This window comes from Urocitellus parryii, chromosome 1, assembly GCF_045843805.1.
Source record: "Urocitellus parryii isolate mUroPar1 chromosome 1, mUroPar1.hap1, whole genome shotgun sequence".
Lineage (NCBI taxonomy): Eukaryota > Metazoa > Chordata > Mammalia > Rodentia > Sciuridae > Urocitellus > Urocitellus parryii.
In genome coordinates, this window is record NC_135531.1 from 45,570,888 (window position 1) to 45,595,273 (window position 24,386).

Sequence of the window (24,386 nt, forward strand, 5' to 3'; positions counted from 1 at the left end):
GTCTCATAATTGGAAAAGTCCCATAAACCTCCAAGTATTTCTCAAAATACCTGGAATAACTTTCCTTAAGAAAGTTACAACAGGATCAGTCAATCTCCTGAAAGTAATCAATAAAAGTTCTAAGTTGCCAATTTCTTAGGTAGTTTGTGGAAGAAAAGGAGACACTGCTTTTATTTTGTTTTACTGTGGGATTCAGAGGGGGGAGTTTATTTAGAGTAGGTGTCAATGGGGGAAATTAGAACCTAAAAAGTCATAGTGCCTCATTGATGTGTTTAGAAAGCTTACCCTCTAACAAAGATGATATCTCTTCAGGACATCCTCAAGCAAGCACACAAACACCTCGTTACTCAAAAATCAACTATCCACCTATCTATAAAACAGTCCAAGATATTTTTTAAAAGGCACATGAATAACCAAAATGGAAATCAGAACATCCAAGTATAAAGCTGTGTTAGTCTTTAAGGTTGTTCACAAATCTTGTAGCCATCTTACTTTCTAGAATGCAGTGGGCTTAACATATTTACTATCATGGTTTGAATCTAGAATGTCCCACAAAAGCTCATATACTAAAGTCTTGATCCCCAGTGTAGCAATGTGCAGAGTTGGAGATTTTGGAAAGTAGTCAATCATGAGACGTTTAATATACACTAGTCAGTGGATTGATCTATTTGTTGGGTTAATAATTTGAATGGACTACTGGGAGGAGGTGAAAACTGCAGGTAGGTGGGTCATGATTGGAAGAAGCAGGTTCACCAGGGATATACCCTTGGGGACTCTATCTTGTTTCTGGATTTTGCTCTTGTGCTGTCCCCACCCTGCTCTCACCGGCTGCTTCCTGGCTGCCATGAACTGAGAAACTATCCTCCACTATCTCCATCTGCCATGCTGTTCTGTCTTCTGTCTCATCTTACTCCCAAAGCAATGGAGTCATCCACTGATTGATATTTCTGAAACTGTGAGCCAAGAGCCAAAATAAGTTTTTTCTCCTCTACATTGTTTTTATCAGGTATTTGTCACAGTGATAAAAATCTGACTAAGACACCCTCTTTGAATTTGGGTACAGTCAGATGACTTGATTCATCCAATGCATTGTGAGAAATCTAAGCATGTACCACAGAAACACATATTAAGATTGAACTTTCATAAGTATTGAGACCCAAAAGATTACCATAAATGGAGTATCTCCACTTCTGTGCATTGAATATATAGCATGAGCAAGAAATATACACTCTATTGTTTTAAGTCACTGAGGTTCTAGAGATGTTAATTATTGTAGGATAGCTCATCTTATACTGACTGGTACAATAGTCTTAATCAAACTAACACAAAATGGTCATAGCCAGAAAGAAAATACAAAACATAACTTTTTCCCATCAAGGAAGTTTTATATTGGGTTTGACTAGAAAACTCTTCTTTCTCCCAAGGCCAAAATCTCTCTTGGTGCTCATAGAAACAGAATTTCCAGGGCCACACCAGAATAATGTCAATTTGCAGTGTGAATAAACCATATTTTAAAGAGCTAGATCTAAAAGTTTCAGGATTTGGAGAATCTGTGGCATTACTCAGTTAGAAACTTAGAGACCAGACACTACAAGTTTACCTTTGGGCAATTGCCATTTCAAAGTCCCTGGTTGGAACTATTTGGGCCTGATCAAAGAAGTGGCCATTCCAAAAGCAGAAAAGCATGGGTCAACACATAAAGCCAAATTTTTATGGAGAAATGAAGAAAGAACTCCAGATTAAACTAACATCCTTAGCCTCCAAAACAATGAAAATTTAATTCAAGTACCAAACTACTCCACGTTTGTAAATTCTAGCAATTATAATGATTCAGTTGACTATTTACTTTTCCATTCCATAGTGCACATTCAGGCATTCCCAGTTTATTATTGTGTCTATATCTCAAGGATTCTTCTAACCCCAAGTAATTTTATAGTTGAATGCTTATTTAACAAATATTTATGAGTTATTTTCCATAATAAGTAACTAAATAAGAAAGTTCAAAATGATCATTACAAGTGGGAAATATTTGGGGACCTAGAGGATGCAGCTAAAGAGGAGCATGACTTTGATCAGAAACACCTACAGAGCACTTAGGAAAATTCCTACTTTTTCAGATCTCATTTATGGACTCCAACTTTCTGTGGGTGCATTGCACAAACACGACACCAAATTATATGTAAATGAGAACGTAAAGAGTCTTTACAACTTGTTTTAGCTTCTCCCATGTTCTGTGCTTTCCAAATTCAAGAGCCATGTTGTAAGGATGATGTATTTATGAATGGTTTTCTGTTTTGGCTGTGTTACCTGTCATTTATGTAGAAAAATTATTTTTGTTTCCAAGAACTGGTAGTAGGCAGAATAAGGATGAGGTAGAGATCGGGCTCAACAGATCCAGGTAATGACATTGGCAAGAAGGACATGGCATGACATGAGAGCACAGGAAGAGCAGGAGGAATTCAAGGAGCAGATCTAATAACTTCAAAACACTTAGTCTGGCATATTTCAGAGAAGAGTAAGAGCCTGTGGGCATCACTGCCTGCCTGTCAGCGCTGAATAGCCAGGTATGTTCATAATTATGGAAGAATTGCATCAAAAAACATGAGATCTTACTTTGTGTCCTTTTTGAATTTGTACTTTTTAGAAAAAATTTACCCCCAAGTAGTAATTCCAACGGTTTTGATGTTTGAAAAGGTAAGCTTCAGTTTTCTGGAATGTTTCTACATTTTTTTAAATTTCTTTCTTTATTTTTTAGTTGTATATGAACATAGTACCTTTGTTTTATCTATCTATTTTTAATGTGGTACTGTCTCACACATGCGACACAAGTACTATATCATTGAGCTACAATTCCAGCCCCTTGTCTATAATTTTAATAACACTTTTTCTAAATCTAAACTTGACATAACAGAGACAACTGAATTTAGAAGTTTGGTAACTTAGAGAGTTTAGTGTGATTAATAATATGGACAACAAGAATTCTATAGGTATTTTCTCAAAAACTATTTCTGTGTCACAGCCACATCAATATATCAAGCAGCTCATGTTCACTAGGCTCTTGTCTGAAATTCATCCACCTATCTCATCAAAATTAAACATATTAGCAATTTGTTTGCTAGCTATGATTCCATCTATGTGTGCCTTTCCCCCCTGTGCTCAATTGAGTTACTCCAATGTGATTATAGCCACATGGTCCTTTGGAGCCTTGCATAATCAGGTTCCTGGTCATCAGAGTCAAGTTGTGTTACATTTTAAAAAGACGGGCATGAGCAGGAAATGATTCAAGACTAGACAGCCATACAAGGTGGTGTCAATGTTAGCTCAGTTTTCTAGTTTTTAAATACTGGGTCTTTCTATCTCCCACCTCCATTAAGTGTTATCAGAAGATACTTTGATACACACCAATAATAACCAAAATGTGTGGATCCTAGTCCTGAAATTTACTGTCTTTGAGCAAGTCAAAACTTCTGCATTTGTGACTGCATCACTTACAAAGTAGAATTCTATAATTGCAGTTCCACTCCTGTCACCAGATATGCAGTAAAGATGAATGAGATGATCTACACAGAAAGAGCTGAAGCCCTTGAAAGATGCAGTGTCAATTGGAGGCGATTTTTTTTTCTTCTTGGGATTGCTGTCATCTCCGATGCCCTTGTCCATTAGCAATCATCACTGTTCTCTGATGAACTGATGCTGCAGAGAAAATGTCAGGAGGTTTAGACAAGAAACCAAGAAGCAACAGGCTTTGTTGAACCAATTCAGCATATATAAATATGAAATTAGGGGCTGTTTTCCAAGGAAGAACATCAGGACCAACCTCTACATTTCATGATCTTCAATCTCAGCAATGTGGAGGACCTACAGAAAAAAAGCTGGAATCATTTCCATGTTGCCAAATTATTTTAAAAGGGTATTTAGTTAAAATTGAACTTAAAATAAATAACAAATAATCTTTCAGTATAACCACATCCCAAATATTGTATGGCCACACATTTAAAAAAATTATTTTGTCTCCTCAAATTTAAGCGGGCACCCTGTATTTTTATTTGCAAAATTTGCAATCCTGGCATCCTGCACCCATCCCATATAGTGGTCCAGGACTCTGAGACACTGGTGTAAAGTCAGGAAACAGTGATCGACCCATCCGGACAGATCTATAGCAACTCTCAGGGGTCTACAGGACCTACAGGTAACACTGGCCGCTCCTTGACTTCTGCCCCCTGCTTGCCAAATCTTCCACTCGCTTTGCTTATGTGTAATCATCAGATAGAACCAGAGGAATGGAAACTATGTAAAAGATGGGTACAGCATCTGTTGGCACAATAAAACCACTGTAATACTATTTAAAAAGTATTCAATCCCACCCACACAATATTATCTTTTCCTCTGTCTCTAAGAGTTTAGAATGAATAATTCTGTTTCAATAAAAGCATTTTTGCTATTCTCTCCTCCTCCTTCTTCTTCTTTTAATATCAGGGGTTGAACTCAGGGGCACTGGCCACTGAGCAGGTCCCCAACCCTATATTTGTATTTTATTTAGAGACAGGGTCCCACTGAGTTGCTAAGCTCCATGGCATTGCTGAGGCTGGCTTTGAACTTGAGATCCTCCTGCCTTGCCTCCTAAGTCGCTGGGATTACAGTCATGTGCCACCGTGCCCGGCTTCTTCTTTTTATTCTTATCAATAGAACATTAAGAATTTTAATAGTTAAAATCAATGTCTCTAACCTATTCATTTTGTCCATTGCAGGACTGCAGCCCAGATAGGTTATATGGTATATCCAAGGCAGAATTATTTGTGTATTAGAGGTAAGCTAAAAATTCTGGCCCTGTTTTTTTGTTTGTTTTTTGTTTGTTTGTTTTGGCCTTTCTTTCTCAATATCTTTCCTCCCTGAGAATCTATTTTGTTGCTTTCTTAAAGTCAGCATTCATTTCAATTTAAGGAACTCTTCCCTAATTAATTTTGATCCTTGATCACTATCTTGTTCAATATTACTTTAAGTAGCTGTTATGGTTCTATCATAACATCTATACAAAATAAATATTAAACAGATAAGTTTCATTAAGTGATTCTGTTTTTTAAAATATTCCTCCTATATAGCAGATCTTTTTTACTATCATTATTTTGTAATAACAGTTCCAATTTATGTGGCCAAAAAGCATGCTAACAGAATTTTATACAGTAAGTAGGGAATTGGAACTTTGTTATTAGGATATAAATACAAAGACAATTTTCCTTATGAATTAGGATGACTGATAATCTTCTTGATATTAGGATATAGTTGCATTATATTACCCTATGCATAGATAACATTAGCTTTATGTCTAAAGGTATTTCATTTTTGTTTACATTATTTTAATAGAAAAATAATAAATATATTACATTTGTAGAGTACAATGTGATGCTTTGATATATGTATAGAATGTCAAGTGATTAAATCAAGCTAATTAGCACTCATCGCCTCATTCATATAATGTGTTCTGTGGTAACATATTTGACTGAAAGTATTTCTATTGAAATAAATTAGGGGTTTTTTTTGTACCTTAAACAGAACATTATTTCATCATAAATTAAGGGAATCCAAAGAATTGATTCTATGAACAAATAACTCAGAAACAATAGTTTCTACATATAGTTTCAGGGTAAATTAAAATATTTCACAATTTCACAATAGTAGTGGAAGGTGACAAGATAGATTAGCTAAAGCCAGATTGTCTTTTGCTGTCAATACAGCAGATGTGAGCTGAGACTTAAAGTGTGTTTAATGGTGCTGCACAGCAAATGTCATGGCAGTACCCAATGCATTCTGTCTGCCGAGGAGAAGAAATTAAATGTAGCTGGTGAGAAAGAACACAGAAAGTAAAGGAAACCATCTTTATGTTACAGTCATGTTCAACTTGAATAAAACAGTTCAAGTTCAAGCAAGTAGAACAGGAGGCACCATTTTGCAGAATATGTTGAAGGGAAGTTAAGTCTTCACAAAGACTATTTATAAAAGAGCATTTTGAGTATCCACTGAAATAAAGACTAAAAGATATCTTCATTTTAGGACTTGAAACAAGTCAGCTAGCTATATTACATTATAGCAGTGTCTCAGACAAAAAATTTCCTTGACTCACTTAGAAGATGGTCCATAGAACTGTATAGGACACCTGACTCAATTAGGAAGAATTATCAAATCCTTGCTGAAAGTGTATCTTGGTTATTGAATAGCAGAACCTTCAGAAAAAGTGTCTGTACATGTCATCTCCTGTCTGAGACTCTGGGCTTCTGAGAAAAGAATAGCCCTTCAAGGACATCCCATCTCTGTGTGTCATCAGGATCCCTGCTGAGATGAGACCTTAATTTCCCAATTCTGAATTGACCTGGAGTTTCCCCAAAAAAATCTCTTTCCAACTCTGCCCACCATTTATCTTCTGCTTCTCTCTAATGCCATTGGGAAAACTCTCTTCCTCCAGGAATAAAGTATAGCATAGATTTTTGTTCCTACTGCCTGCCAGGTAGTGTGCCTTGTGCTTTATGTAAAGTAGTTATTATTGACACAGCTTCCTGATGGCAGAGCCATGTAGTCAGCCCACTAATTTCTGCCCCCACATCTCGATGAGAAGCCACAGTGAAGGAGCTGCAGAGCGTGGGTTGGAGTGCAGGCAGAGAGCACCAGCGGCAGCTACCTGGATCCCACCATACTGATGCAGTCCTGAGACCTGTTAGCCAGTGCTGAGGCAGGCCAAGGCCTTCTGACTTATCACCCTCAGAGCCCCACCCAGGGCTGGTGAGGACACCTGCTCCACACAGCACTGCAGCCTGGAACCCCCAGGCATTCACAATCTGATGACATCAACCTTCTGCCTCTTGACAGCAGCAAGAAAATTGAAGCGGGAAGACCTTAATGGGATTACAGGGCAAACCAATCTCAATGGTACTTTTCCAAAACTTGATTATCACAAATTTGGACCAATAGACTTGACCCAAGTGTTAAGCCCCTAGACTAGCACACTCAAGCTGGAAACCCTTCTTGGGTACCCACTCACCCTTAGGAGTTTTGTTTCTATTTACACTGAAGTAGATCCTACTCTATACTCACTCATCCTTGCCTGTGGATTTCGTTCTTTAAATTCTCAAGACAAGAACCCAGAAAGAAGAATTTGGTGGTGAACTTCTGATGTCCACTGCAAAACTGGAGGGCATAGCCCACCATTAAGACCTACAACATGTTTCTCAGCTGCAGAGGCCTGCAACTTAGGCTGACCCCACCTGCCAGCAGAAGTGGAGAAAGTTCATCTCAAACTCCAGTTTCCCCTTCTCCACTCTCTATAAGGAACTGATCATCAGAGGAGCAAGTGATGTGCTCAGCATTACACAGCAACACAAGGTAAAACAGGGGTTATAACTCAACCTGGTAGATGCCAAACTGGTATTAATTCCAGGGCTTTAAACAACCTAGGCAAGAGCTCTCACCCTGTTTTAATTTTAATTTTGAGACAAGATCTCACTAAGTTGCCCAAGGTGGCCTTAAACTTGTGATCCTACTGCCTCAATCTCCTGAGTTCCTGGGATTATAGGCATGTTCCACCACTGCCAGCTTAAATTTGTTTTTGTCAGACATTTATTTTACATTTTAAAAGTAATGCATTCACAGAGAGGTGCACCAAAATAAAACTGCAAACCTCCCTAGCACATCTCCTTCTCCTCGGCTTCACTGATGCAGAATTTGTCACAACTAGCAATTTGGGGTTTATTCTTTCTATATTTTCTCCAGGTACATACATAAGTAGGCAAATACGTATTCTCTTATTTCAATGCATATTTTTATATATTATATATGTATGGAATATTATTATATATGTATATATATATATATATATAATATATTTTTAATTTAAATAATGGATCCGCACACCCTCAAATTGAGCTTAACATTGCTATTCCCCCATACTTATTGAACAAATTTCTTAGTGATTCTATAGTTTGAATTTTAAGACTCTCCCAAAGGCCCATGTGGTGAAGTCTTGTTCCCCAGGGTGTGGAGATGGAGGCTAGTGGAATTTCCTGAGAGCATTGGGAATGTGTCCTGAATTGGGCACTTGGTCCCAGTTCCTTCTTCTTCCTCTGTCTTGCTTCTTGGACATGGAATAATTTTGCTCCATGACATACTCCCTGCCTTTGCCATTTGGAACCCACCAGAGGCCTAAAGGCAACATTGGCCTGATCATGGTCTATAACCTCTGAAACTGTTAGTCAAAATAAAACTGTTATTTTTATAAGTTTATTATATCAGGTATTTTATAGTAACAAAAAACTAACACAAAAAAACTAACACAATCATGTGATTAAAATATTCATTCATTCAATTATTGCCCGTGGTCATTATAAATAATGTTACTATGTTTATGCATGTGTCTCACATTCTGGTATCTTTCTTTCTGTAGAATAGATTCCCCAAAGCAAAAGTATTTGTGTCTATTCATTTTAATAGGAACTTTCAGTTAACCTTCCAAAAGTTTTCCATCAATACTCATTTCCTTATACCATGGCCACCACTGGATATTATATATTCATCATTTTTTTAAACTCAGGGCAAAAATGGCCTCTGTTCATTTTTGTAAAACAATTTTATTTCAGCACAAGAACAACTTCCATGGAAAATTTGTTTTGTTGTCAGAAAAGTAAGTGTGTATGTATGTGTGTTTTTGTGTTTGTATGAATGTAAAAGGTAGAAGAGATAAGCAGCTGCTTAAACTCAAGAAAAACAGTATGTGTGATGATAGAGGTTTAATTTCTAGACACCTGTCTCTCATTGAACAGCCAGAAGCTGAGTCTCTGTCCTTGTCTATGAAATTAGGAAAATAATCAGATCCTTCACTAGAAAAAGGAGGGTAGAAAGATTAATGAGTTCATATCATTAGCACATTTGGAACTCCCTAGGAAAATATTCTTCAGAAATTCAATATGTCTTATCTTTATTCCATAGATTACATAATGTAATTTCAGTGTATGCAGTACCCATTTTCTAAAGAGCTCTAAAAATTTCACTGTGTGCATAAAAAGAATCTCATTTTAAAAATCCATTGCACCTATTATGTAAGATGAATATCATCAGTAGATGTTTCTCAGCTTTATTCTCCTAGCAAGGGGATATGACAATCTCAATTTAGTACATTTCTAATTCTAGGACTGTTCCTTAGGAGATATTGCATTCTAGAGTCCTTGAGAGGGAAAAAAAGACAGTATAAGAGATGGTGAAAAGAGATCAAAGATATTCAAATGGTGGGTTTTCTATGGGGATGGGGAAGTGTCCAGTTGATAATAACACATTTCCCTCACACAAGGCTGGCCAACCAGTGTACTTTCTTTTAAACTGGTGTTTTTCTTAATTGGTGCACTATAATTATACATAGTGGTAGAGTTCATTATTACATAGCTGTGCATGCACACAATAAAACAATTTGCTAGCAGGGCTTTTAAAATAAAATATATAATTCATTATTTAAAAGCTACCCAGAGAAATAAATTGCAACAATCTCCACAAGTATTTTTCCAAAGTCTAACCTCCCATTGTTGATCTGTCATTTATTTAATACATTCAATCAATTTCCATACTGTTTTCATTGACTGTATTCTTTGTCTACCTGATTTCTAATTATTTAATTGAAGGAATTTTTGTCTTATTTAGTCCTACTGTAGAGAGGATCCATTCAGTCCAGCTTTCCTTACATTCAGACTCATGTAAGGTATTTCTTCTGTGGTTTAAATTCAGAGATTGACATTTTCCTAGGCTGTCTTTAAAATGAGTCATTCGTTGATGGTTGGGTCCCCCAGGAAGCAGAGGCCAAGATGGAGTTAAGATGGCTAAAGATTAGCAGATAGTAACACCTGAGAAAAGAGAAAGGGATGATGTATGACTGGGTAGAGAGAGCTGTCAGTCTGGGATGAACCTAAGCAAGTGTCTACATGGGGAGAATACAGCAAAGCTGAATCCTTCTATGGGCAAAATTGGCAGGCCTTGATACCACAGCCTTGCTCAATCACTGGCTAGGAGTCCTCCAAGAAGAGCTCCAAACCTGGGGAGGATCCAGAAGGCACTAAAAGCTAGAGGCTGTCAGCTAACCATTCTTAAGCTGAGAAACTTGCTTATCTTGAAGGAGAATCTGAGCAAAGCCTCTCACCGTCCATCACATCACGGCATTGCAGCCTACACCATCACTACCCTACCCATATCTCAGCAGTCACCCTTTCCATGCATGTTAATGACTTCCAAATGCAGGAACCTGGGATGTGTCATTGCATCACATCTGTGACATGCTTGGTCAGTGTGCCTTCCAGGGGAGAGTACTAGGGATTTGATGTCTAAAGCAGCTCTCAGTCAATGAAAGAAGGTAATTGGAGGAAAATGATCCATCTTCTTTTCTCCTTAGATTACATAGCTCTCATATGTTCTATACAGTCCCCCAAAGATCTGCAGAGGAATAGAGCTACAACTTTCTGCAGCATCCACTTGCTGATGGATGCATTCTGTATTGACATCTTTCCATTCCCTGTTCAACTTCTCTATTCTATCAGCACCTCTTGGGATCACCTCCCAAATAAACTACAGAGATTCAAGTTCTTATCTCCCACCCTGCTTCCTTGAGGAACTTAGCCTAAGATAGGTACCCAGCACTATATATGATTTATAGAATTCTACTCACTGATCAAATGTGAGTCTATGAGTTCAGAAACAGAAGATACTGGGTAATTGATCCTAATAATCCTGAGGAGGTCAAATAATTTGGTAAAGCTTACTCAATGAATTGATAAAAGAAGTAAAACCCAAGAGTTCATATCTTGCATTTTGAGTTGAATGGATTCTAGTTATATGTTGTTCTTTATATAAATGTCCTGTGTGTTTTTTGTAAATAGTTTCATCACTTTCTACTGAGTTTCTACAACAACACCACTTCACATCTCATGCCTTTGGATTTTAAAAATACTTTCATGTATTATATTCCATATTTTTACAGCAACTTTCCCACATTGCTAGAGATTTGACCACTTTATTATGGGTAAACTAAAATTTAGAAAATGTGAGTTTTTTTATTTGCATATGTACAGTTATTAGTAATTAAAAGAGGCAGGACTCATACCCAGATTTTCTAGTTCTAAATAAAATCTGTTAGAGTTTCTTAAATCTGCACATGGGCAAGAGCAATTATTTTCTCCTCTTTTCCCCCTTTTTGTAAATTAGCATAATCAAGTTTTTGTTCTACATATGCACATTTTGATGCTGCTGTATTTGCATTCCTCTAATCTCTATGTAGAACTAATACATTAATAAATAGAAAAAAGCAAACTCACAAGCATTACAAATAACTATTAGCTTTGAATTTCTTATTTATTTATTTTAAAGTTTTTCTTAAATTTATTTATTTATTCTAAAATAAATTTATTTATTTAAATTTATTTATTCTATATGACAACTGAATGCATTTTAATTCATTGTGCACATACAGAGCACAATTTTTCATTTCTCTGGTTATACACAAAGCAGAGTCACACCATTCGTATATTCATACATGTACTTACAGTAATGATGTCCATCTCATTCCACCATCTTTCCTACATCCATGCCTCCTCCCTTCCCTCCCTCCCCTCTGCCCTATCCAAAGTTCCTCCATTCTTCCTTACCCCTACCCCCATTATGGATTAGCATCCTTATACCAGAGAAAACATTCAGCCTTTGGATTTTGGGGATTGGCTTACTTCACTTAGCATGATATTCTCCAACTGCGTCCATTTGCCTGCAAATGCCATGATTTTATTCTCTTTTAATGCTGAGTAATATTCCATTGTGTATATATACCACAGTTTCTTTATCCATTCATCTATTGAAGGGCAACTATGTTGATTCTAAAATTTAGATATTGTGAATTGTGCTGCTATAAATATTGATGTGGCTGCCTCACTGAAGTATGCTGTTTTTAATTCCTTTAAATTTCTTATTTACTTTGTAACTCATTACCTTCTTACTAAGTTATGATTCAAGGAAAAAAATAAATGAAAGAACAAATCCAATAAAGAAGTCATCTGAGTAGTCTACACAATAGAAAAAGAAATCCTTGAAAAGTATCCCTACTTCAGAGCTGTATGACGAAAAGCCATAATTATTCAGTGTGTACCACTATAAACCATGATAGGAATTTTAAAGAGTTCTTGACAAGCAATCTTTTCACCTCATTTCCATCTGCAATTATTTAATCATATAGAATTCAGTTTCTTCCATGTATGAGAACTAGGAGGGTAAAAATGAAGAACATTAAATTATATTTTGAAAGGGAAAATATTTTATTTCAAGTTTTAGCCATAGAAATTAAGGCTGGTTGTTTTCTTCAGAACAAACTGAAATATGAGCAGAAATGAGGGGTATGAATATGAATACAAAATGAGAAACACTGACAAAAGAAGTCAATCTCTTGCATCCTAATCAGCTGGAGTAGTCTATCTGACTGTGGAAGTTGTCCATTGGGCTCCTGATTGTGTAGACTCCCCCCAGAGCAATGGAGTTGGTGTCTGAGTAGGGGAGGGGACCACACAGAGGAGCAGTCTTTTTTGACTACTCCAGATTCTTGTCCTGAGAACTGACAACAAAATGATCCAAGGCTAATGTCCTTTCAGAGAAATAGAGACTTCCTTTTGGTATAGGCTAAGGAAATCTAAGGAAATAAGAATGTTCCACCCCCTACAATAAAGCCAGATCTGCATGAGCTAATTCCAGTCATTTTAAACCAGCAATAGTACTCAGGGGAATGACCAAAAAAGCATGAATTGATTAAGATAAAAAGAACCAGTGTTCCCTTAATGTGTTTCTTGTCCTGGAAGGTCCTGATAAAACTGCCTGGGTCCTGTCTGAATTCCAAGATAATGGTTTTGGATTTCTGACCTACAGCTCCACTTCCATGTTTCAGAAATCACAAACAGAACAGATCCCAGTGCATCTCTAGCACCTCTATCCTGGTATCTGCCTGTCATGCCTGGTTACCTAGTGGCCTAGTAAGTTCCCCTACACTCCTGTGGGAATTTCAAGACAATCCTTAACAGTGAACCCAAGGAATCATTCAACCTACAGAAATAAAGAAACCTTACATTTTCCTCATCTCAAGTACATTATTTAGTTGTGCAGTCACAGAACTGATCCTTGAGTTGATTCAGCCAGGAAAGGATTTTCCAGTGTAAGAAACATTTGGGTAGAGCCTGCTCTATAATCAGGCTCCTCTTTGGTAAGCAATACTTTGTGGAAGATATACTTCTGTATTGAAAAGTCAGTGCATTTGCCAAAGGTTAAGTCCAAAGCTGTCTCTAACCAATTGGCTGTGAATATTGCTCCACAAATCTGACTATAGCTTTCAGAAAAAGCAGGATTTATTTGTACAATCTAAATAACAACAATGTAGAAATTCCAGCCACTTCAATTTCATTATTTTAGGTACGATCACTATCCTCATTGAAAGCTAAAGCAACACTGAAAGAAAGAATCAGTTGGGCCATATCTCCCTCCAGTCATTCCTTCTTTCCATGTAACTTTTGCTACAATGATGATAATTCCATACATTTTATAGAACCTGAGAGTTCTCTAAGTGCTCTACATCTTTAGGAAGGCATGTTGAAGACAATTGTTTACCATTTAAAAGATAAAGAAAACAAGGATCATAGTTAAATAACTTGCCTCAAATCACAGTTATTATATGGTAATATTTGGATTTAAAGCAACATTTGACTAACCCCCAAATTCACATTATATACAGGAAACTGAAGTATGATTTCAGAGACCAGTCTAGAAATCGCTGCTTCAAATTCCACAGGACTCTTTGTATTACACTATTTTAGTTTGCTTTTTCACTGAACTGACTAAAAGATCTGACCAGAACAATTATAGAGGAGGAAAATTTTATTTGAGGGCTCATGGTTTCAGTGATCTTAGTCCATAGTAGGCTAGCTCTATTCCTAAGGGATTGAGATGACACAGAGCATCATAGCAGAAGAGTGTGGCAGAGGAACTCAGTTCAAATGATGATCAGAAAGCAGAGAGAGTGACTCCACTTGCCAGATATAAATATATACCCCAAAGCCATACCCCCAATCTACACCCCCTCTAGTCACACCTACCACTTCAGTTACCACTCAGTCAATCCCTAGAAGTGGATTAATTCACTAATTGGGTTAAGACTCTCACAACCCAATCATTTGTCCTCTGAACTTCTTGTATTTACTTACACATAACCTCACATCCAAACCATAACATGCACACAGCAGATGCTGAGTGAATTTCTATATATTTAAATTTGGGGACACATAAAGTTTTAAGTTTTCATAATGAGGAGCTGGTCATCAATTCACCGTTTATAGAATTCAGGTAATGGAAGTATTAAAAATAAATAAAACAATAAAATCCTTATGTAAAATAACTGTAATAACTTTAGAGATATTTCCCTAATATGGACAATAGAAACTTACTAGTTGATCACAGTTTGATAAAATTATCTCCAAAGATAATCACGTTTTTTTGCCATGAGCTTTGTTGTTCACAAATCAAGCTTCTCTTATCAAATAGGTTTCTGGGAGTTTTAATATAGAAAATAAAATCCTAGAGGACTATTAAAAATCCTTCTCTTTTGTCTGCATACCTCCCCAAAGACCATGTTTCCAATTATCTATAAAACCTTACCAATTCAAGATATAGGTGGAATTCATCCACACAATATTTCCATGGTGGGATGTTAGTTGGATAGTAACTGAACTTGTCAAAGAGTATGTGTTTTGTTTCTATCTAGTCTTCCCCAGAGAAAATAGCCTAATACATCTTGTTCAGATCCATGAAAACATCATAGACCTTCTACATCACGACAACCCCGCCTTCTTCTCCCTGGAAGAATTTCTAACATCAATGTCTAAACCAACATTTCCTGGTGTTTTTAGACATGTACTGGTGGCACTGTGATTGTTCCATTTTGAGTGAGAATCCATTAGCTCTCAACTTTATTTACTGGTGGAAATGTTCCAAAAAAATAAAATAAAATGATTCATGATAAATTCTTATGTTATAGCAGAATGACGATGCTAGAAACTAAACTGCCAAGTTACCAGAGGGAAGAGCTTTTAACCGTTTACCTCTGGTTCTAACATGTTGTAGGAAACAATGAAGAATCAGCAAAAGCTTTATTTAGCCCAACAGGAAAAAACACTAATATTTAGACTTCTTGTCATATTCAATTTTAGTTTCCTAACACGTGGGCAATTTTGCTTTATTTCTCTACTCTCAGCAAAGAGCAATTACCTTAGCCAAAAGTTGTTTTTGTGAAAGGTTATTTTGATGGTGGTGGTGAAACTGCTAAAAATAGTCTTGCTTTCAGAACTGGGAAAGGAAAAAGGCTTTATCAAACTCAGAAAACAGTTGTATTATTGAATCAAAATTTCAATACAATGTTAGACCTTTGGAAATTCTAGATAAAGATTCTGCTTGAAATAAAAAAGGCAAACAAGAGACGACCCAAAAATCACAAGTTATATATAATCTTCATGAAGTGAAGAAAGAAAATATCAAACAATTACATGTTTTTATTATTAAGTTTTTCTTTGTAAAATGTCCATGAATTTAATTGCTTTTAAAAGTATTATTAAAGTCTTTATTGGGCTCTCATTAACATGGCTGAGATCCACATACTGACTTCATTCTTTGACTACTAATTCTCCTCTTCATCTGAAGAATAGATCACAAATACAGAAGTCAAACAAAATGGGAACCCTAATTCTGGTCTATTCAGGTATTATAATGGTTGAGAGGAGTTGGAAGAAACTATCAAAATTTATTAAGCTAATTCTGTTTTCAAATAGGATTGAGAACTCAGACGTAAAATATGGAAGTACAAAACTCTTAGAAAAAATAAATAAAGGCAAAACCCTTCAGGATCTAGGACCAGGCAAGAAATTCTTAGGGATGAGAACAAAAGTATTATCCATAAAAGAAAAGAAAAGCTAAACTGGACTTTGTCCAAATTAAAATCTCTGCCTTGTGAAAGATACTATTAAGAGAATAAAAACAGAAATGAGAAACTGGAAGAAAATATTTGCACATATCCAACAAACATTTGTTATCAGATATCCAACAAATGACTTGCATCTAAAATATCTAGTCAAAACTCAACAATCAGAATACAAACAATTCCACTAAAATAAGTGCAAAGGATTGAAAAGGATGCTTTACCAAAAAGATTCTAAAGACAGCAAATAGAAGCATGGAGCATATTCAACACCATTAGCCTTTAGAATATGTACATGAAAATCAGAATGAGATACCAGTGTACAACTACTGGGGGGAAGACTGCCAATACCAAGTTCTAGAGACGGGGCAGATCAACAGGAACTCTTATGCATTGTTGATGAGGATAATAAATGGTAGAGCTCCTTGGGATTCTTAGCTGTCTACTCAAGAAAAACTAAAAACCTATGTTCACAAAGGACTTACTTAAATATCGGTATACTATAGTGTTTTGGCCATATTAATGTTCATAGAAACTCAATTCACAGTAGCTAACTTAAGGAGCAAAACTAGGTATCCTTCCATAGATAAATGGATAAAGGAAATGTGATGCATTTGCACAATTGAATACTACTCAGCCATAAAGAAGAATAAAATTATGGTATTTTCCAGTAAATGGATGAAACTGAAATAAGTGAAAGCCAATCCCCAAAAAACAAAGGCCAAATGTTCTTTCTGTTATGAGATGCTGACTCACAATAGGCAGGAGAGAGAGGTAGTGGAGGTTCACCAGATTGTAGAAGTAGGAATGGGGGAAATAAGGGGAAGCAGGGTTAGGAATAGGAAAAGCAGTAGAATGAATCAGACATAATTTTCCTATGTTCATATATGCATACACCAGTAGTGTAACACCACATCATACACAACCATAAGAATGGGAATGATGTATGGACGACGTGTCAAAATATATTCTCCTGGTATGTATAACTAAAAAGAACAACAAAATAAAACCTATGTTCACACAAAAACTTGTATACAAATATTTACTACAATTTTACCCTCAAATATCCTTGTAAAGATTATGTTAGTAGGGCTGGGGTTGTAGCTCAGTGGTAGAGTCTTGCCTTGCATGAGTGAGACCCTGGGTTCGACCCCCAGCACCACATAAAAAAATAAACAAATAAAAATAAAAATATTTTTTAAAAGATTATGTTAGTAAACTTTTTGTTGCTGTGACCAAAATATCTGACTCAAACCACTTGCAGGAAAAAAGGTTTATGTTGGCTCATGGTTTCAGTTCATAGTCAGGTGGGTGGCTCCTTTGCTCTGGGTCTGAGGGGAGGCAGAACATCATGGCAGAAGGTGGGGCAGAGGAAAGTGGCTCAGTCAGTGGAAGCCAGGAAGCAGGAGATGAGGAGCGGAGACACCAAGGAAAAGATACAGTTCCCCAAATTACGGCCTAGTGACCTACTTCCTCCAACTGTGTCTCACTGGCCTTCTGTTTCCATCACCTCTCTGTAGACTATTCAGCTATCAATGGAATAATCCAATGATGACATCAGAACCCTCTAAACCCAGTCACTTCCAAAGCCCCATATAATCTCTGAATATTGCTGCACTGGAGACCAAGTAGTCACCACTCTTTATATCCAAACCATAATACAGGTGAATGGACAGTAAAACTGGCATATATCTGACAACAAACTGTTTACTGACACAACACCAAGGTGACTCTTAAGGTCATTATGCAGAGTGAAAGAAGCCAGTATCAAAAGACTATGATCCTATTTATATCACATTTTCAAAAAGCCAAAACTATTGTAAGGACACACAGTCAGACTACATAGAGGACAAATCAGTGGCTGCTGGAGTTAAGAGTAGAAGAGACCAAGATCACTCAACTAAGAGGTGACTAACTTCATATTCAAATCAAGTCAGTCCAGCTACAGAGTTTGGGTTTCCAACCAGAGTATACTACTCCTTTCTAAACTTACCTCTTTGTACCTTAAAGATAAAGGTCCCCATGCAAATTTCTTGGCTAGACTTTACTAAGTCTTTTCTTCTATTCTTCAGCTTCATGACTGATTCCTCCTTTTACTGAAAGTATATTACTAGGGATCAAACATTTTAATAATCTGAGCATATTTATTTAAACATACAAAAATAGTATGCATGATAAAGGGTCTAGATCTAAAAAGGAGACCATCCACCATCTCCATATTATTGACGTAGGTTAGATCTTAATGAATTTGGTCATTTCTTGTCCTACTGATTTGTGAGGGAAGGATACATACAGTATTATTGTTGAAAGTTCATGTGAGGGGCTGGAGATATAGCTTAGTTGGTAGAGTGCTTGCCTCATATGCACAAAGCCCTGTGTCCGATCCTTAGCACCACATACACACACACAAAGGTTCATGTGAAATCACTTTGTGCCAAAAAGCAGAACGATTATTTATCTTTTCTTTTGTTGTTATTTGGAAAAAGAAAATATGTGACAATTTTGTATCTTTTTAAATTCTTTCAATTATTACCACTTAATAGGAAATTGAGAAGAGATTTTTATTTTTATTTGTTCTAATTAGTTATACATGACAATAGAATGCATTTTGAAACATTATACATAAATAGAGTATAACTTCTCACTTGTCTGCTTGTACATGATGTGGAATTATATCAGTCATGTAATCATGTATGCACATAGGGTAATAATGTTAGGCTCATTCTGCTTTCTTTCCTACCTCCATACCCCTCCCCTCCCTTCACTCCCCTCTGTCTAATCCAAAGTACCTCTATTCTTCCCTAGCCACCCAACTTATTGTGAATTAACATTCACTTATCAGAAAAAATATTTGGCCTTTGGTTCTTTTGGATTGACTTATTTCACTTAGCCTGGTATTCTCTAGTTCCATCTATTTACTGGAAAATGCCATAATTTCACTCTTTTTTAAGGCTGAGTAACATCCCATTGTGTATATGTACTACATTTTCTTCATCTGTTGAAGTGCACGTGGGTTGATTTAATATCCAACAGATGGGGGGTGGGGGGGGGAAGAACTGGTGGAAAAAGTATTCTTCATTTTAGATATTGAAACTCCTTCCTCAAATTTTTTTTTGTAGTTGACACTAAAATTATTTGTATCTTTTCACTAATTCAATAAAGAAAACAAATTATTCATATCTGGCTTATCCCTATAAAACTAATATAGAGTAATACAAAGACAAAATTATATATATTACTAAGAATAAAATCTGTCATTCTGTCTCAGCAACAAAATAATTATGTTTGCATATTTCCACAGCATAACCTATACTTCAAGTCCAGAAAAATGGGGGCAAGCACCTCATCTCATCCGAAATAATACAGAAGGGCTCAAGCAATGATAGGAATTTTAGCTTCAGGATGCAGTAGTCAACCATGGAGGCAGGAAGAAATTAAAGGAGCATGACAGAAATAAACAATAGGAAAAAATAAGGGGGACAGATCTGGCAGCTGAATGACAAATTAACAAAGCAAGTAAACCTTGGGACAGGCTCCGGAACTAGTGAATCCACTTGGTGGGTATTAATGGTAGATTTTCCCCCCTTTCTCTTTAAATAAAGAGATAATAGAATGATTTCAACAATTGAATAAAGTCTGAGTCACTATATATATTATGTATATATATGTATTACATATATATATACATATACACATATATGTTATATTTATATTATATATACTATAAATACTATGCATGTGTACATACTATAGCATATATATGTATATATACTATATATGCTATGACATATATTCTATATATAGTATTATATATCACAAATACTATTATATGTTATATTTTATATATGCTATTATATATGTATATACTGTATATATTATATGTATGTATATATAGTATTGATATTTACCAAATTAGTAAGGAAATCCTAACAGGTCTGATTCCCTCATGTATGCTGGGCTGATAAAACTGGGAGATTCCTACAGTTTCCCCCACCCCAGAGAAAAGGGACAATCGAGATATACCTGAGAAATATGTACATCATAGCATCCCTTTGCCTGCACCCCCACAATGACTTCTCATTACTCTTAGAATAAGAACCAATTAAAACAGTTCAGTCTAGCTATCCAAGATAAAAATAATAATGATAATAATAAGGTGGCCTGTTACATAAATGTATTTCTAGAAAGAGGAAACAGAATGAAGAAGCAATTTCCTTTGACAAGCCTGTTTGTGACTGGTATGTGGTATTATAGAGTAGTTAAAATGATGCAGATGACTGTAGCAAAGCCAAAATATTAAAACCATTAGCCTGCTACAGGCATTCGATTATACAATGTTTATTAATCAGGATTATCAACGAAGAATGAGCAGTTTTCAACTAAATGCTTCCTTCAACTAATAGCTCCCAGCTTTTCTCATTATATGAGAAATATATGCCTACAAATAGTGTAATACATTTCTTTTTATAATTCAGCCTTTTGAATTTATATGCATTGTCCCTACAGCATTTGCCAGAGGCACGGGCAGAATGAAAACTCCAGTGCCTGCTTATTTGAGCCCTTAATGTGTAGAATATCTGAGTGTGTCTTCCAGAGTCCTCAGCATGAGGTGGAGCAAGGGTCCTCAGGCCCCTCGGCCTTCCCACAGGGCTCTTATCAATTGAGACGCACTTTGCAGCTGGGGGATTATTTTCTCATGCTGAGTTTCAGAAACACTATGGGACTTCTCAACTTCCTCCTGGATCCACATCAAACCTAGTAAAGGCTCTCTCAAGCTGTAAATGTTTGCCACATGGCATTAGCATGCTACACGTGGTCCCAAACTCTTCCTGTTCCCTACCAGTCTGGGTAGGAAGAAAGGTTCACATTTATGATTCATGAAGGGCTGCAGGATAGTTCCAACATTCTCTGAGATTTCTTTTCCTTTCTCTGATCTGCTGTGACTCCACAGAGTTTACATGCATTCAGAAACCAAAAGAAATAAATGCATGATGAAAGCTGAATGGGAAAGGAAGACTCCCACATGCATTCCCAATCTATAGGAGACTAAACTGGTGAGTCCTTTCTGAAGGGCATTGTGTTGCATGTATCAAAAGTCCTTAAAAAATAGCTTATTTTAACCAGGTAGTCTCATTTCTAGGGATACACCTTAAGGAAATAATCAAGATGATTGTAAAAGATGTATATTTCAGGATATTCATTACAAGATTATTTATAAGAACACACAATAAAAAAAAAACAACCAACTAAATATCAACAACCAACAAACAGTAAGAGATGTCTTAAATAAATGGTGGTATTTTCCTGCCAAGGATAGTCTGTAGCCACTTAAAATCTTGATGTAGATCTGATTTTATTGACCTATTAAAATATGCTATGCTACCAATTTTTAGGATTATAGAATAATAATTTGAACTAAAATAATAGTTTGTTTTTATTAAACATTTTAAATTGTATGTACATATACAGTGGTACAGGAAACTTTGACAGGATTATATGTACTCAAACAGGTTATTTTTAGGTATGGTAGATTTTTTTTTTATATAGCAAGAATATTTCCTTTTACAATGAGAAAACAGTAGCTGTTTGACCTGGTTGTTTTTCTACCAGGAAAACAAGAGAGATTGCTTTGTCTCTTCACTTCCAGACTTCTGACTCACAATCAAGAGTCATTTATCCAGATAAATGATAAGCTTCTGTTACTTCTTGTCAATACCATGGTTCTGGAAAGCTTTTGGGGTGGTTGAACCACTAACCCAAAGGCCCAAGTGACTCTGGAATTGAGGAGAAATCTGGATTATACAAGGCCCCTTGGATGATTCATGTCTATTCCAAAATCTGTCACTCACAGCCACAGGTATTTAGGTATGTACAGGTTGGTGTGGTGGTGGAGAGCTGCCTGGGCAGGTACTTATCACTGTAGGAGGCCCCTCCAGGGTGCCTAGGCAATAGGGAGCCATCAAACACTCTGGTACCCTGCAAATGATTTTTACCTCACAGGTTCCTCATGGATCCTCAAGGAACAGCTTCTTTACACTGATATAACAGGCCCAGGTTATGTTCTACTACACACGGTTCCTGTGCACGCCTGTAATCATTCCCACAAAATTTCAGTTGTCAATTCTGTACCTCAAAGGGCAATGGTAATGACACTTTTTCTCTGTATCCACATTAGGTACAGGATCATAAAACAGATTTTTTTTTGCATAAAATTGCTTTGCATGTATCAAAACAAATCAGTGATAATTTAAAGGTCACTAATCAACCAACTATGAAACTAAAATAAATAATTTTCTAGCTATTTAATTTCTCCTGGTGCTATTTATTCTAACATTGCTTCAGAGGAAACTATGCAAAATTTTAATGAAGAAAATTAGTGTTATTCCTGTAGAAGGAACTTATTAAATTTCCAGATTTTAAAAGAAATAATGCCATGAAGTCTACCTTCATCATTTTACAAGGGGTTACATTCAAATCTAGATATATTTTGGTTTTCCTTATTTGATGCTCTTAAGTGTGGTGTTTTATATCATGTTAAAGCTTGAACTTAAATAATTCTTATCTCTCATTGCATATGTCAAGCAGTCATACTATAAACCCCAAAATCAATATACTAGGTTGACAGATGTGAAATTGCTGATATTTGACTTTCTGTCAAAATAAGTGAATGTCTAACTATAAAAGATATTTAGTGAATATATCACATAGTCAGAATTGTATTTGGTTATTACAATATGATTTCATACTCCATCTATATTTTGCCTTTTCAATCACTTCTATCTCAAAAAGACTACAGACTATTCCATAATTTCAATCTCATGTGTGGGTATTTTGGGGAGAGAACAGCAATAGCTGGTCCTATGGTGGAGATGAGTTCTGTTATTAGCTGCTCACCCTACCCACATCCCAGAGCAATGGCCCTGAGCCTTCCCAGGACCCATCAGCTATACTACTCATTATAAAGGAAAAATGATACTGCATTATTAATCTATTCATCAATAGCCAGTCTTTCTGGTAAAGCTCCTTTCTGCCCTGTGCATTCTATTCTGCACAGTAACTCTATAGTTGTTACTCTAATTCTGTCCCTGGAACTCATGTTTTTTCCCTATCTATAATGAGATTTCAGAATGGTTCACGGACAACTGAATATATTAAACAATGTAAAGTACTCTTATTGGAACCAGAAGCTGTCAAGCAGGCCAGTTTTCAGTTTGAACTCTCTAAGTCTATTGACTTTATTTTTTTTTTTTTTTTGTAAAGCATTCAACATTATTACAGCATCAGTTTTTCTTAGATGTCCACTAGAATCTGGTGGAAGTGGCTTCCAATCTCAGGCATGAAGGAGAAGCCTAGACCAGGATCCCCCTGCAGCTTCTGCAGCTTTTGTTGATCTTTGCGCACCCTCAAGGGCCCCTGATTCTCTGGCTCCTCTTATTGATACAAAAAGAAGGGCACTGCAGACCCTGCAGTTCTTGCATAGTAGCTGCTGTTGCAAGGCATGCTTGGCCAGAAAACACAGACTTCATTCTTATTGCTTTTAGAAACAGTTTGCAGCTGAGACTTTGGAATCCTGCTGACTTCAATACAGCTACCCTAATGAGCAAATACCACTCTGACTGTGCTTCAGACCCTTACCCAGCTGCCCCTCCAAGTCCAACAGGAGGGCTCTCAGCAAACAGATGAAAGAGTAAAGATCCATGGTTACCAACTCACTGCCATTTTAACAGAGTTCAAAGTTTCACCACGGTTACCCAGCTTTTAGTGGAAAATGAAAGGAAAAGGCAACATTGACAAAATATGGCTCAGATGTATTTTTGTTTAATACCTTCTCAAATATTTGCTTTTGCTCAGATTATCCAATAGTTTCTCATCATGCTCAAAATAAAGAATTTCCTGTTGACAAGTTTGCCGCTTCTCTGAGTTTTTGCTATCAATAGAGGTACCTCTGTGGACCTTTAACAGGGTATCCTCCTGCACCCTCATGATTGCATACTTTAATCAAGTTTGCTTAAACACTTCTCCTCAGAAACTCCTTTGACACCTTCCTGGTTTAAAATTCACCCACTGATTCATCTCAATTTATTTCATGTTGCTTCCTTGCTCAAACATTCTGTTAATTGAACATCTACTTTCTATTTCCTTCATTTAAACAGAAACCCCATGAAAGCGGATGCTCTCTCTTTGGTTTGTCACTCTATTCTCAGTGCTTGCAATGCTGCCTGGTACATACAAGCACTGCTTAATAAATGAATGCTGAATAAATGATCTATTGCCTAGAGTTGGGTGCATGGATAGAAGGCTGCTATATTCAGACAAATATGAGCAGCTGATCATTGTTCTCTTTAACTTTTTGGACAAATGACAATATTTTAATGTA